Raw genomic sequence first — 16,414 nt, 5'->3', positions numbered from 1 at the left:
CCAATTAAAGGGGGGCAGGGCAGGGAGGAGAGGGGAGACCAGGAACCCTCTATGGCAGTGGTTCTCAACCTTCTGGCCCTTTAAATACAGTTCCTCATGTTGTTACCCAACCATAAAATTATTTTTGTTGCTACTTCATAACTGTAACGTTGCTACTGTGATGAATCGTAATGTAAATATCTGATATGCAGGATGGTCTTAGGTGACCCGTGTGAAAGGGTCATTCGACCACCAAAGGGGTCGCAACCCACAGGTTGAGAACCGCTGCTCTATGGGGAGGGGGCAGGGCAGTTGGACAGGGAACCCCCATGCAGGGGGGAGGGCAGGAGGTAAGGGAACCTCACTTTGAGAGAGCAGGGCAGAGAGGAGACAGAACTATCCATTGAGGGAGCAGGGCAGGGGGGCAGGGATCTCAACTTTAGGGGCAGGGGCAGGGAGGAGAAGGTACCCTCTATGGATGGGCAGGGCAGGGGTGTAGAGAACCCCACTTTGAGGGGGAGGGGCAGGGAGGAGAAGGTACCCTCTATGGATGGGCAGGGCAGGGTGTAGAGAACCCCACTTTGAGGAGGAGGGGCAGGGAGGAGGAGGTACCCTCTATGGATGGGGAGGGCAGGGAGGAGGAGGTTTCCTTCTTGGAGGGGGCAGGGCAGGGGGACAGAGAACCTCACTTTGAGGGGGCAAGCAGTGGGGAAAGGGAACCCCAGTTTGAGGGAGAAGGGCAGGGAGGAGACAGAACCCTACATGGAGGGGAGAGGCTGGGGGGATAGGGAACCCTACTTTGAGACAGCAAGGATTTTGGCACAGATCCTTAAATAGAGGGCAGGGCAGGGGGGGAGAGGGCATCCTCCATGGAGGTAGCAGGGCAGGGAGGACAAAGAACCCCACATAGTCTGAGCAGGATAGTGGGGTTAGGGCACCATCCATGGAGGGGCCAGGGAAGGGAGGACAGGGAAGTAGAGATAGGTAACAGGGGAAGCAGACCCCTCCATGGAGAGTCCCCTGTTCCCCCATGGTGGGGCCCTTGTTTCCTAGCCCTGCCCCTTCGCAGCATTCCCTGTCCTACCTGTCCATCGGCCCCTCCCGTGGTCCCCTGTCCCCGCTGCCCTGCATTCCCATGGAGGGGCTCCTGTCTCCCCTGCTCTGACCACTCTGTGGTTGGTCCCCTTATCCTTCTGCCTTTTCCCTCCATGAAGGGTCTTCTGTTTCCCTGCCCTGACCCCTCACTCACAGGCATCTGAGGGGCATATGCTCTGGTCTCTCCAGTGTTCATCTCTCCTGCCTCCAGGCCGAGTGTCCACTCTCTGTACCTGAAGCACATTCTCACCTTCTTCTTCTGTCTAAATCCTACCCGTGCTCTCAAGACACATCTCAAATATCATTTCAAATGTCAAATCACAAACAGGGGAAGTGGGGTGGGTGGGTGGAGGAAGGGGGGTGGAGGGTGGGGGCTGGGGAGTGTGGGGTGGGGGTGGGGGATGGGAGGTGGGTGGGTGGGTGGTGTGGGGTATGGGATGTGGGGGTGGCGGGTGGGGGTAGGGGTGGGGGATAGAGTGGCAGGTGGGGGTGAGGGGTAGTGGTGGGGGATGGGAGCTGGCAGGTCAGGGGTGGGGATGGCAGGTGGGGGCTGAGGGTGTGGGGTGTGGGGTGGCAGGTGGGGGTGGCATGTGGGGAGTAGGAGGTAGGGTTGGTGGGTGACAGGTGGGGGAGGGAGAAGAGGGCATGGGGGGGGATAAATGGTGATGGGAGGAGACTTGAAGGCAGTGAACACACAATCCAATATACAGATGATGCATTATAGAATTGCACACCCGACCTATGCAATTTTATTAATGAATGTCACACAAATAAGGTTGATTAAAAATAAGTAAAAGGTGGGTCTTTTGAGGTTGATTAGGTCATGAGGGTGGAGCCCTCATGAATAGGATTAATACCCTTTTCAAAGATAGCCCATGCTAGGCTTATCAGGAGATGACTTTATATGTTATATAAATGTCTAACCACTATATTGTACACTTGAAACTAATATTGAATGTCATCCCTAACTGAAAAAAAATTAAAGTAGTAAAACAATTTTTAATAAAAATAAAAATACAAATCAGAGTGATCTTTAAAAAATATAAATCAGATCATTTCACTCTGTGCCTAAAAGCCTTAAGCGCTCCAGCAGGGGTCAGCTCTCCAGACAGAATCATGCCTGTGAGGGTGTTACACTGCTGGGAGAGGAATGCCCTGTCTTCTTCCTCCAGTTGCTCCCTTCCCTGTGCTGGTGACGTGTGGCACTGGTACAAGGCAGTACTGTGCTTCCTTGAGAGTGAGCTAAGCATCACTTTGGCTGCTTAGTTGTAGTGTGGGAGTAGACACAGAAAAAATAAAGTTAAGCCTTAAAGATTCTAACAGCATTTCGACCCACCAAACGGACCTCTATCCTCCCTTCCCTACACTCCAGCCAGCCTGGCTCATCCAGCCTTGAGGAAAGAAGGCAGGGACAGTGCTGCTCAGGAAGCCAGTGAGCATGCATGTGATCGGAAGTCTGGAGAGAGCTCCAGTTCTCTTAGGATAGAAATCGAGGGATGAATCTGCTGAAATCAGCCACCCATGAGGGGACTCTACTTTTCACTACCTGATGAGGGCATCACACCTGCATGATCCTGCCATGCTCTCGCTCCCCTGTGGCATCCCAGGGGACCCATGAATCAGCCACAACAGGAAGCAGCTCTCTGGCCTTTGAGAATCCACAGACCCTCTGCAAAGCCCTTAAGTTCACAGGGCTGATCTCAGACTACAGATCCCAGACATCTTAAATCCTGGGAAGCAGCCTCTTTTGACTTTTTCATTCTCCTCCTACAAACAATGCCAGGTCTGTGTCTTCTGTACACTGCTCAAAGATGTGTGAGGACCCAGCAGGTGGCAGCTGGACCTGGTACACCCTGGGACATTTGCTGAGTGGCCTCAGACCCAACACTGACACTGAGCTTGAACCTGCATCAATCTGGTGTACACCACTCACCTCTACCTGGGGACTCCCTGAGCACCTACCTCATGCAACTTGAATGCTTCCAGAGACTCTTTCATTCACTGAGACTAACAGGCACCCAGCAGATGGAGGCAGACAGGGAGGCAGAGCATGGTGTGCTCTGGGACTTTTGCTGACCTGTCCCCAGGCTCAATGCTAGTAAAAGCCAGCTTTGGTGCCCTGCTTGGACCCTCCTGTGCTCACTCAGCCTCGGTAGAGGCTGTCACACATTGTGAATTGCTTTGTAGATGCAAATAGATTGCCCTGGGCCAGTCACATAAAGCATCTGACATTGTTCAGCACCAGAGTCCATCCCAGGAAGCCCCAGGACCAACACGCCCAGTGGCAGCTTCCAAGCACATCAGAGCAGGATACAATTAGCCTCACAAGCTGCATATCCAAAGAGAGATCTAGGCAGGCACCAGAACCTGCTGAGATGAAAATCGCTCCACCTGGTCAACACCTGTCAGCAGCTCATACACTGCACTGTAGGCAGGGTACACTGGTCCCAGCCAACTAGCCTGAGCATCGACTCAACACATGCATGGGCCAATAGCCATCAAGAATCAACTACCACAGGAAGGTTCACATAACATACATGGGACATCCCTGGAGCACTCAACTCAGGTGATCAAGAAAACCTTGCCACTGGGTTCCACAGGACACCTACTACACAAAGTCACACTACCAAGGCTTGGGTTCTAATACAAAGAAACAAACACACAGAGGCAGCCAAAATGCAAAGAAACATGCCCCGAATTTAAGAACAGGAGACACATCCAGAAAAAATGCTAAATGAAGTGAAGGCAAGCAATATACCAGATACAGGGTGTTTTAAAAAAAATGGTTGTAAGGATGTGAATAGAAGTTAGGCGAAGAATGGATGAAATCAGTGGGAACTTGAAAACTGATAGTAGGCATGAAAAAGAACATTTAAGCCATATAAAAGATCCAGTCAGAAATAAAGAGTACAACCTCTGCAATGAAGAATACACTAGAGGAAATAAATAGTTGGATGAAGCAGAGAATCAAATTAGTGATTTGGAAGAGAAGGTCACAGAAGACAAAAGCAGAAAAAAGAAAAAAATGATTTTTAAAAATGAGGACTGTTTAGGGGACTTTTGGGACAACATGAAGCATAACATCCACATTACAGGAGTACAAGAAGGAGAAAAGAAAGATTAAGGGACTACAGCCTATTAAAAGAAATAATGACCGAACACTTCCCTAACCTGGTGAAGGAAAAGACACAAGTACAGGAAGTTCAGAGTCCCAAAGGAGATGAACACAAAAAAACAGGACACCAAGACACATCATAATTAAAATAACAAAGATTAAAGACAGGACATCTTAAAAGCAACAAGATAAAGACAGTCAGTTACCTACAAGGGAGCTCCCATCAGATTGTCAGCTTGTTTCTCTGCAGAAACATACCAGGTCAGTAGGGGTTGGCACAAAATATTCTAAGTAATGAAAAGCTAGGACCTTCAACCAAGACTACTTTACCCAGCAAGGCTGTCATTTAAAATGGATGGAGAAATAAAGAGCTTCGCAGACAAGAAACAGCAAAGAAGTGTGTTACCACCAAACATTAGTATAAGAACTATCAAGAAGGAATAAAAGGGAAACAGAGTTAAAACAATAAAACATATCTATGAATAATCACTTTAAATATAAGTGGCTTAACTGCTTCAATTAAAAGGCATGATAGCTGAATCCATAAGAAAACAAGAACCATAGATATGCAGTCAATAAGAGACCTACCTCAGAATGAAAGATATACAGACAAAAAGCAAGGAGATGGCAAAAGATATTTCATGCAAATACAAACGGAAAAAAAGCTGGGGAGGTAATACCTATAGCTGACAAAATAGACTTTAAAACAAAGGCTATATTGAGCAATAAGGAAGGACACCACATAATGATAAAGGGAGCAATCCAACAAGAGGATATAACCCTTGCAAACATGTATTTCCTCAACATAAGAGCACCTAAATGTGTAAATCAAGTCCTGGTGTACATAAATGGAGAGTTAAACAATAATATACTCATAGTAGGGCATTTTAATACCACCTTGGCATCAATGGCTGGATTTTCCACACAGAAAATCAAGAAGGAAAGAGTAGCCTTAAATAACACACTAGATCAAATGGATTTAATTGGTATCTTCAGAGCATTTCACCCAGAAGCAGTAGAATATACATTCTTTTTAAGTGGACGTACAACATGTTCTAGGATACACCACATGTTAGGACACAAAAACCAGTCTCAGGAAATTTAAGAAGAATGAAATCATATCAGGAATCTTATCTGACCATAACTGTATACAACTGGAAGTCACTGAGAAAAAAACTGATATACAGATGATCTATTACTTAATTGTACACATCTAAAACCACCCTGCCCCAATAAATTTATTAACAGAGAAATAAAAGCAATGAAAAGCAAAAAAATAAAATAAAAATCTGGAGATACACAGTGGCGAGAATTGCATGTCAATATACGTAATGTATACTTAACTGTGGTTAAAACTCTAAATCTTACATTTATTTGACCACACTAAAAATGAATAATATAGGATTGAAAAAAAAACAGAAAAAGAAAAAGATAAATCTGCAAAACATAGAAAGTCTTGGAGGCTAATTAACATGTTACTAAACAATGAATGGTTAACAATGAGATCAAAGACATAATCAAATGATACCTTGAAACACATGGAAATGAGAGCACAACAATCCTAACTCTATGGAACACAGCATAAGCAGTCCTAAGAGGGAAATTCATAACATTACAGGCCTACCTCAAGAAACAAGAAAAATCTGAAATACATCATCTAACTTTACACTTAGAGGAACTAGTGCAAAAAAAAAAAAACAACAACAAAAAAGACACCACAAAGTGAGAATAATAAAGAAATAATAAAGATCAGAGCAGAAATAAACAAAACAGTAAAAAACAAACAAGTGATCAATGAAGCACGGGCCATTGTGTGTCAGTGGTTAGAGCTATGGTCCACGCACCAAAGGATCATGGGTTCGATTCCCAGTCAAAGGCACGTACCTGGGTTGCAGGTTCACCCCTGCCCCCTGTTGAGGTGTGTGTGTGTGAGAGAGACAACCATTTGATGTGTGTGTCTCACATTGATGTCTCTCCCTCTCTCTCTCTCTCTCTCTCCCTCTCTCTCTCTCTCTCTCTTTGCCCGCCCTCCCTCCCTCCTTCCCTCTTCTCTAAAAAAAAAAAAAAAAAAAAAAAAATTCATTGGAAAATATATCCTTGGTGAGGATTAAAGAAAAAACAACTTCTCAACAAACGCAGATGCTGGACTGGATGGCTTCACAGTGTATTTCATCAAACATTCAGAGAAGAACTAATACTTGTTCTCCTCAAACTCATCCAAAACACTCAAGACAAGGGAAGATATCCAAGCTCATTTTATGAGTCCAGCATTATCCTAATCCCCAAACCAGAATAAGACTTTACAAAGAAAGAAAATTATAGGCCAATATCCCTGTTGAACATAGATGCTAAAATCCTCAACAAAATATTGGCAAACTGGATCCAGTAATACATTAAAAAGATTACACAACATGATGAAGTGGGATTTATTCCGGGGATGCAAGCTTGGTACAGGATCTGCACATAAAAAACATGATACAGCATAAACAAAATAAGGAATAAAAATCACATGGTTATAACAATAGATGCAGAAAGAGCATTCAACAAAACACCTTTTCATTATAACAACTTGCAGCAAAATGTGAATAGAGGGAATACACCTCAACATAATAAACATCACGTAGATAGAAAGAACAAAAGAAAGAAGAAAATGAAAGAAGAAAATGAAAGAAATGAAGGAAGGAAGAAGTTGCAGAAGATACAAATAAGTAAAAGCATATATGGTGTTCAAAGATAGGAAGAATTACCAACATTAAAATGTCCAATGATGTATTTCAGAGAGCTACAACAAATACCACAAAAATTTATATGGAAGTACAAAAAAAACCCCCAACACACACACAAACACATACACACACACACACACACAAACAAAACAAAGAAAATAAAACCAAGCCAATAGCCACAGTGATCTTGAGAAAGAACAGCAAAGTTGGAGGAATCATGCTACCTGATAACAAACTATACTAAAAGGCCATAGTAATAAATATAGCATGGTACTGGCATAAAACAGACATATAGATCATTGGAACAGAATAAAAAGCCCAGAAATAAACCCATACATTTATGGTAAATTAATATTTGACAAAGGACACAAGAACATACAATGTGGTAAAGATAGTCCACTCAATAAATGCTATTGGGAAAATTGAACAAGTATGTAGAAAAATAAATGAATGCAGACTACCTTCTTACACCATATTGAAGAATAAACTCAGAATGGATTAAAGAATTGAAAGTAAGATTTGAAACCATAAAAATTCTCGAAGAAAATAAAGGCAATAAATTTTCATAGCAATATTTTTTATTCTGATATCTCTATTTGGGTAAGGGAAGCAAAAGAAAAACTAAACAAATGGGACTACATCAAACTAAAAAGTTATTGCACAGCAAAGGAAACCATCAACAAAATGAAAAGACAACGCATTGAATGGGAGAACATATTTGCCAAGGATACATCTGATAAGGGCTTAAGATACAAAATTTGTGAAGAAGTTATAAAACTCAACATCTTAAAAAAATCAATCCAATTTAAAAATGAGCACAGACCCTAAACAGACACTTCTCCAATGAGGCCCTGCAGATGAGTATTACACAAATAAAAAGATGCAGAGCACCACTAATCACTACAGAAATAGAAATTAAAATCTCAGTGAGGTATCACCTCACATCTGTCAGAATGGCTGTCATCAATAAATCAATAAACATCAAGTGCTGGTGAATATGTGGAGAAAAGGGAACTCTCCTGTACTCTGGGTGGGAATGCAGATTGGTGCAACCATTATGGAAAGCAGTATGAAGTTACCTCAAAAATTAAAAAGAGAACTGCTTTATCACCTAGCATTTCCACTTCTGAGAATATAACTGCAGAAACCTGAAACACTGATCTGAAAGGATATATGCAGCCCTATGTTCATTGCAGCATTATTTACATTAGCAAAGATTTCACAGCAGCCCAAGTGCCCAGCAGCAGATTAGTGGAGAAAAAGCTGTGGTACATTAACAGAACGGAATACTACTCACCCACACACACACACAGGAAACGAAGGAAATCTTAACTTTTGCAACAGCATGGATGGAGCTGGTGAGTATTATGCTAAGTGAAGTGAAGTAAGCCAGTCAGAGAAATACAAGTTCCTTATGGTTTCACTTATATGTGGAATCTAGTGAACAAAATAAACTACAATCAAAATAGAAACAGGCTCATAGATATAGAAAACTGACTGACAGCTGTCAGAGGGGAGGGAGGTTGGGGGACTAGGTGAAAAAGGTGAAGGGATTAAGCAAAGAAAAAAACTCATAGACACAGACAGCAGTTTGGTGATTATCAGGGAGAAAGGGGTGTGGGGAGAAGAGGGTTTAGAAAGGATAAATTGTGATGGAAGGAGACCTGACCTGGGGGCAGGGGGGAGGGTGGTGAGACACAGAAATCAACATACAGATGATGTATTATAGAACTGTATACCTGAAAGCTACATGATTTCATTACCAATCTCACCCCAATAAATTCAATTTAGAAAAATAGGCCATTGTGACACATGCTACAACCTGGATGGACCCTGCAGACGTGATGCTCAGTGAAGCAAGCCAGTCACAAAAGGACAAATATTGTGTGATTTCACTCACCTGAGGTCCCTAGAGCCATCAGAGTCATAGAGACAGAGGTAAGAGGGAGGGGACCAGGGATGGGGGAGTGGATGCAGAGTTGTTGTTTAGTGGGGACAGAGCTTCAGTTGGAGAAGATGAGAACAGTGATGGAGATGATGGTGGTGACGGCAGCACAACAATATGAATGTACTTAACACCACTGGATTGTGCCCTGAAAAATAGTTAAAATGGTAAATTTCATTGTGTATATTTTACTGTGATAAAGATATACCAAAAAAAAAAATAGAAGGCACTGTCCTGGGTGCGGGAGAATTGGGTAGAGCTGTTCTCCATCTGCCCTACATGGGTGGTTGGGTCACTGTCAAAATCCTGGTTGTGAGATTTTTATAAGATATTATTGAGAGCCAAAACTGGTTTGGCTCAGTGGATGGAGCGTCGGCCTGCGGACTGAGGGGTCCCAGGGTCGATTCCGGTCAAGGGCATGTGCCTGGGTTGCGGGCGCGTCCCCAGTGGGGGGTGTGCGGGAGGCAGCTGATCGATGTTTCTAGCTCTCTGTCTCTCTCCCTTCCTCTCTGTGAAAAATCAATAAAATATATATTTAAAAAAAAAAGATATTATTGAGAGAAACCGGGTCAGATTACATGGGCCACCTCTGCATTCTCTCTTACAAATAATGTCAATCTACAATTATATTTTTAAAAGGTTAAAAAATAAAAGGGGTGGCCCAGATTTGGTTGTCTTGCCCCAGAGAATCTGGTCCAAGCAGGTCCAGTTGGGGTCTGGGCTGAGTATAAGGAATTGCCCACGGGCACTGGTAGTCAGTGGGATTGAGGGCCACCATCCAGACCAGTGACCTCCACAGCTATGTTCTCATCCCGTCACGGAGCTTCCACAGCCTTTAAGACAGCTGCTGTGTCTCAGCCACTGCTAATGCGATCGATCCGGAGAACAGCTCCTTCACTGTACCACCTGGTTTCTCAAAGGAGCTTCAAACCTTTTAACCATCTCACAAAACACAACAGAGGCAGCACAGTCCTCCCACAGTGACCCTCTGCTTCATTAAACCACATCCACCAAGTGACAAGGATGGGCCTTTTGTGCCATTCCAGGAACGCTGGGCCAGGGTCCCATCGACAGAGCAGATCCACTTCTCGGTGTCTTGGTTGGGTCCTGGGCCCAGGGCCCAGGAGTGACGCTACCCAAGAACAAGGATGAAGGAAGGGAGCATTGTCGTTGCAAGCATGTGCCTTTGAATCATCTACAGGTCTCAACTGCAGAAAAGATACTTATGCTCCGTTAAAGGTCAGGAAGGATAAATAATTTTTCTCTGTGTACTCGGCAGAGTGGTGCTCAAAATTAAGGTAAAAATAATACCTTGTCTTCATATGCTCTCTCCTTCCAGAGATGGCTCCAATTTGCCTGTCAACTTGACTGCGAGATGGAAGAAGGAATGCTGGTGAGTGAAATCAACACATCCCATTTTTAAGGGTTAACCCAGTGGTCAGCAAACTGCAGCTCGCGAGCCACATGCGGCTCTTTGGCCCCTTGAGTATGGCTCTTCCACAAAATACCACGTGCAGGCGCGCACGTACAGTGCGATTGAAACTTCGTGGCCCATGTGCAGAAGTCGGTATTTTGTGGAAGAGCCACACTCAAGGGGCCAAAGAGCCGCATGTGGCTCTCGAGCCGCAGTTTGCCGACCACTGGGTTGACAGAAGATGAGAGATGGAGTGTCACTCATCAAAGGTCCGACACCTTACTCTGTGGTCCACTCAGGGAGGTTCTAATTGTCCATCAAAGACTGTATCATTAGGGTAATAATGTGGGCTGTCATGAAGAACTTTTCAGTGTCTGAACCCAATAAAATCTTGCTCCTTGTGGTCCATGATGTGGGCCAGGGGGCCACCAAAGCTCATCCTCTCCATACAGTGACTCAGGGCTCCAGGGCTCCTCTGGCTTGTGGATTCAGCTGGCAATGAGCACAGACCAATGGTGTAGAGGTTGGACAGAGTGGTGGTGTCAGGATGGCCTGGGAGGAGCCACTCATGGCTGTCCTTGCCTCTGGCCAGACCTGACTCACTTGGTGAGAGAGGCTCAGAAATGCAGAACAGCACAAACTCCTTGCATCTTGGCACATAGGACAGCACATTCACTCTCTTGTTCCTGTACCTGTGCAGCCAGCCAACTCAGTCACCTTCAGAAAGAACATGCAGAGAGAATAATAAAATAAAAGTACCTCATGCCAATCCACATAGCACTTCAAAGTACTAAGAGTAAAAAAACTCACTGTCCATGCATTTCTACAGAAAGGTTACTTGCTGTCCAGACCCATTTTCTCCCTTCCTTTTCTTCTTCTCAAAAGAACCGAAGATATCATTCTGGAGCCACCGAGATGGAGCAGGTAATGGCTAGCTGTCCACCCAATGATGACAACCATGGTCTCAGAGAGAATAGTAACTGCGGACTCCAGAGAGAGCAGCAGTGGGCTGAGTGGGGAGAGAAGTGAGAACTTGACAAGCGACCAGCACGGTGGTGAGCTGATTTGTCTTGAAGACAGTGAGTCTTAGCCCTGCTCTGTGAGCAGGACGGGAATGACTCAGAGGACTGGACCGGGGGCCTGTTGGAGCCAGAGTGGGGGCTGCCCTGGATCCTCCCCCTCTTCTTTCCTGGCCTGGCTCTAAAGCCATGGCCTGGGCATAGCCCTTCAAATGCTGAGGAAAAACCCATCTCTGGTGAGGACCTGGGAAAACGGGGCCCTGGACTCCAAAGTACTGGGGGGACTCCTGCTTATTTTTCTTATTTTTCTCTTGCCAGTTTTCCCTGAAAACTATCGTGTTATATGAAGCTTCCACACAGCTCATGGCTGGAGAGGAGTCTAAGATTCTGAGAGAACCAGAGCTTCTAGCAGAAGGACCGGGAAGGTGGCTGAGGTCCAGGGGTAGAGGAGCTATGGGTGAGCTGGACCCTCACAGAGCACATCCCAGAGGCCAGCATAGGCTCTGCGCACACTGATGCTGAGGTCACCCCCAGAGCTTCCTAGACACAAGTGAGGTCTGAACTTTATAGGCCCCACAGCCTTACAGTGTGGGCTCTCACCTCTGCCACTCAGTGGTGGGAAGACAGACTGTGGAGCTTGTCCGGTAGGGGCAGCACATCCATCACCAGCCTCATGTGAAGTCTGGAGGGAGAACGGAACTGCATGTGAACAGGCACAAGGGTCAAGTGCAAGAGGCCAGGGCAGTAGAGCCCCAGCTGCAGACCCACCACACCCTGCACTTCAGTTCCAAGTACAGCTCTTTTTTGCAATAGTAAGAATTGTAGGTTTGACTTTGAAGAAAAAAGACCTCAAATTACATTAGAGATTTCCATTTTGGTTTGTCACATGTTCAATGGATGTTAGCTGAACCCAATGTGGTAATCATTTCACAGTGTAGGTAAATCAAACCATCCTGCTGTCTGCCTTAAACTTATACAGTGGTGTATATCAATTATTTCTCAATAAAGCTGGGAAAAATAAACAGTGCCTTAATAAATGGGGAAAAAAGTGGTTATAGATGCAGTGAAATGCATACACAATAACTAAAGAAAACAAATCAAAATACACACATAACAAATAGTATCATCTTGCCCTGGAGGCATGCTCAGTGGTTGAGCATTGATGTATGAACCATGAGGTCATGCATAGAGTCCCTGTCAGGGCACATACCCTGATTGTGGGCTCCAACCCCAGTAGGAGGTGTGTAGGATGCAGCTAATGAATGATTCTTTCTCATCATTGATGTTATTATCTCTCTCTCCCTCTCCCTTCCTCTCTGAAATCAATAGAAACTATATTTAAATAAATAAATAGTATCACCTCAAAAAGGTATTTGGATATATAAATTTACCTAAGACAAAGAGAAATACTCTGAAATGTTGACAGTGGTTAACCCTGGATAATGGAGAGAAGTGGTTTCTTTTACCTCATATATTTCTTGTAAATTTCTACTAATGATCCTGTATTATTTTGATAATGAGAACAAATCTTCTAAAAAAAACATTTAAATAACTATTTTTGGTTTAAAATGCATTTTGCATCCATGTTCAGTGACCATCCACTTATCTTTGAGAAACTTAAAAAGTGCTTTGGGTGTGAAATATCCTTTAAACTGCATTCTTGCACTCTAACAGCTCCTGAATGAGAACACTTGGCTTTGGAGATGCTGGGTCTGCTTGGAAAAAATAATGGGGCAGGGGCTGGGGTGCAGTAGGGGAAGGGGCAGATCAGGAACCCTGAAGAGAGGCTCCTAGGCAGGATGCCTCAGTATCCACAGCACAGGCTGTATTTGAAGAATTCCTCATTGGAAGGCTGATATCTACAGTAAAGGTTCAGATTTGATCAATTTTAGGCATGAGCCATAGCTAATTTTCTTTTACAATGGTTTGTGCTGTTCTTATTGCAAATCTATATATATAAAAAGCTGCTAATATGCTTAATGTCCAACCGTCTGACCAGTCGCTATGATGCGCACTGACCACCAGGGGGAGATGCTCAATGCTGGAACTGCCTTGACGTGAACTGGCAATTTACAGAAAACCTGGAACCCACAAGTAACACTCAGCTTCCCCCAAGTGGGACACAGGCCCTGCCACCACCGTGAAGCGACACCCCACCAAATAGCAGCCAACACTGCCGAGACCCCATGGCGCAAAGCCCACAGCCCAGCCCAGCACAGAAATGATGGCTGTGGGCGCCAGGTAATGATGTCACATAGGGACACCCGGCTTCCTCTCCCTGGTGACTAGCCTCCTTGGAGTTTCTTCATCCCACTTGCTTTATAGCCAAGTGAAAACATTTTACAGTTTAACCAAATGTCTGTGAAACGTTTTCACGTGCCTCATCTCATTTCATCCTCATAGAAGTCCTGGAGTAGGTAGATAGGAGGCTCGGTAGAATCCTATTTTCTTTCAATTAGCCGGAAAATGGAGATTTAGAATGTTTAGAAACTTGGCCCAGCTGAAAAGAAATAAGAAATGGTAGAACTTGAAAATGACTCCAGGTTTTCTCACTACACAGAATATAGTCAAACAGTGCTACAGTTAAATAGTTCACCCTTTGTTCTCCCTGTATGATCTACAATAATAATCTGCTTCGTATTGATATTTACTGCTGTGTTGCTGACAATATCCTGAAAGAAAAGTTGGGGTGCTTCACTGGGCTGGAAAAAGTTGAGCTAAATCAGAAAGCAGGTCTAATTAAGCAAGTTTATCAACATACAGTGGGGCCTTGACTTACGAGTTTAATTCCTTCAGAGACTGAGCTCCTTAAGGAGCTCGTTAACTCAAATTACTCTGTCAACTCAAAGCAAAAAATCGGCCGAGAGACAGCTGCTATCTCAAAAAACTCGTTAGTCGGGACACTCGTAAGTCAAGGCCCCACTGTATGTATAAAGCTCTCAGTGGTGCCAGTCATACCCATGTGTTTCAATCTGTCATTGTTGATCATGAGTTTGGTTGACTGTGATCAGAATGCACACTCTGATTTCAGGCCTTTGAAACAGCGATGGTCTATAATTGTAAATGTTTCCTGTGCACTTCAAGTGAACTAGTGCTCTCCATCTGTGGGGTGTGATTCTCTAAAAGTGTCAGGTCCAGTTGCTGAGAGCTAGTCTCAAACTCCTACACCCATTGTTTTCTGCTTGTTGTTTTGAGATCAATCACCCTTTCAAGGTAGGATTTGGCAAATGCCTTGAGGGGAGATTGCAGGCAGATGTGGTGGCTACTTCCCTGTGGTTTCTGCCTCTCTGAGGTTCTGTTCCTCAAATGCCCAGCTGCTTGGGCACCTTGAATTTCAAACTCTGTTTCATCCTTTGTCCCATGGAATGACCACTTCCTACTTGAACTTCATTCCTATGTGCTCTTCACTATAATCATGATCACCATACTTGGACATGATGAATGACCAATAAATGTTATTATTCCTTTTTAATAATCAGCCTCTCCCCTCCATGGAGGGTTCCCTGTTCCCTCTCCTCCATGCCCTGTCCCCTCCATGTAGGTTCTGTCTCCTCCCTGCCCTTCTCCCTTAAAGTGGGCTTCCCTTTCCCCCCTGCCTGCCCCCTCAAAGTGAGGTTCCCTGTCTCCCTGCCTGCCCCCTCCATGGAGGGTACCTTCTCCTCCCTGCCCCTCCCCCTCAAAGCTGGGATCCCTGTCCCCCTGCCCTGCCTCCTCCATGGATAATTCTGACTCCTCTCTGCCCTGCTCTCTCAAAGTGGGGTTCCCTTTCCTCCTGCCCTCCCCCCTGTCCAACTGCCCTATCCCCTCCATAGAGGGTTCCCTGTTTCCCCTCTCCTCCTTGCCCTGCCCCCCCTAATTGGGGTTCTCTTTCCTGCTGCCCTCCCCCTGCATGGAGGGTTTCCTGTCCCCACTATCCGGTCCTTCCCAGTGGGGTTCCCTGTCCCCCAGCTCTGACCCCTCTATGAAAGGTTCCCTGTCCACACTGTCCTGCCCCCTGCCTGGAGGGTCCCTTCTCCTAGACACACAATGTCAGGGCCTGGAATAAGCCCTGTCCATTCCCTTCCCTCAGCTCTCCTCTCCACCCTCCCCCCTCCCCCCCTCAATACACACACACACACACACACACACACACACACACACACTCTGTTTGACCAGGTAGTTAACTTTCTGGGGACTACAGATCTGTCTTGTCCCCCGGCTTGAGACAAGTCCTGGAGAAGCAGGATCCCTCACTGTCTGGCTTAATAGACAGGGGGCCCTGCTGGGGTCTGGCTGGAACTCTGTCCCCAGCTGCCTCCTGTCAGTACAGCAGCCAGCACTCATCCAGGTCCAGGGAGCACACGCAACCTGCACCCGAATGACAGGGGACCAGCTGCCCACAGGGAAGGAGCCCACACTTGGGCTCTTGGTCTCGCACGGGGGCTCTTGGTCCCAGGTGGCGGCTTGATGGAGCCTCTCCACTCTCCTGCTTTCTCCCATTACCCGGGGCTTGCCAAGGCCCAATCCTTTGGGAAAGTGACTCCTTGGCTGCCCCCACAGAGCAAGGCCCAGAGAAACCCCAATCCTCCAAGTGTTTTAAATACCTGACAAGCCCAAGTTCACCCTTGGAATGAACCCTTCACGCCCACCACAGCCACCACCACGTGGGACACTCCAGGCCGGGCCCCTGGGAAGTGCCAGATAGGCTGGAACCCGCACTCAGTTGCAAGGGGAGGGGGCGGAGGGAGGAGGTTTAACAGGGCTTTTAGGCGGGAGTCGCTGGGCAGGTGAGCAGGAGGGCACTCACCTTGGTGACATGGAGGAAGGTGGCCTGGCCCAGCACTGCCCCTCACCAGCTTCAGCTCCAGTTCCTCCCTCAGATTAGCAAGAGGATCCAGGCCACACGCGGGAGAGGAGCGCCTGCAGGATGGTGGCCTGGATTCCAGGCTGATGCACTTGGTCTGGCAGCGGGGCGGCATCCACACCAGCACGCCTCGGCCTCCAAAGGCTCCTCCAGCTCCTCTGCCCGCGGGACCCTGGCGGACTCGGGCGAGGCAGCGGCGCGAGCCAGGAAGCCCAGCGGGTCCTGTGACTCCAAGTCCCTCCAGGCTAGTCCCCCTCACCCACGTGGACGCCTGTGGC

At 46.1% G+C, this 16,414-nt stretch overlaps 1 long non-coding RNA gene and 1 other non-coding gene across 2 annotated transcripts; one reads left to right on the top strand and one right to left on the bottom strand.

The window, feature by feature from the left end:
* The first annotated feature begins 2,159 nt into the window (after nucleotides 1-2,159).
* Nucleotides 2,160-2,362, top strand: LOC138999034 (small nucleolar RNA SNORA74). The gene has a single exon (XR_011469302.1). It is a non-coding gene; the product is annotated as a small nucleolar RNA SNORA74 (small nucleolar RNA).
* An 8,860-nt stretch (nucleotides 2,363-11,222) lies between these two features.
* LOC138998856 (uncharacterized) lies at nucleotides 11,223-16,382 on the bottom strand. Its single transcript, XR_011469275.1, has 3 exons — nucleotides 16,080-16,382; nucleotides 11,894-11,975; nucleotides 11,223-11,283 (listed from the first exon to the last, which is right to left on the bottom strand). It is a non-coding gene; the product is annotated as an uncharacterized lncRNA (long non-coding RNA).
* Nucleotides 16,383-16,414: the final 32 nt, after the last annotated feature.

This window comes from Myotis yumanensis, unplaced genomic scaffold (assembly GCF_028538775.1).
Source record: "Myotis yumanensis isolate MYYU_CA2020_CCGP unplaced genomic scaffold, mMyoYum1.0.hap1 SCAF_21, whole genome shotgun sequence".
Lineage (NCBI taxonomy): Eukaryota > Metazoa > Chordata > Mammalia > Chiroptera > Vespertilionidae > Myotis > Myotis yumanensis.
Note: the sequence above shows the minus strand (reverse complement) of the source record. Positions and strands in the feature narration are given on the sequence as shown.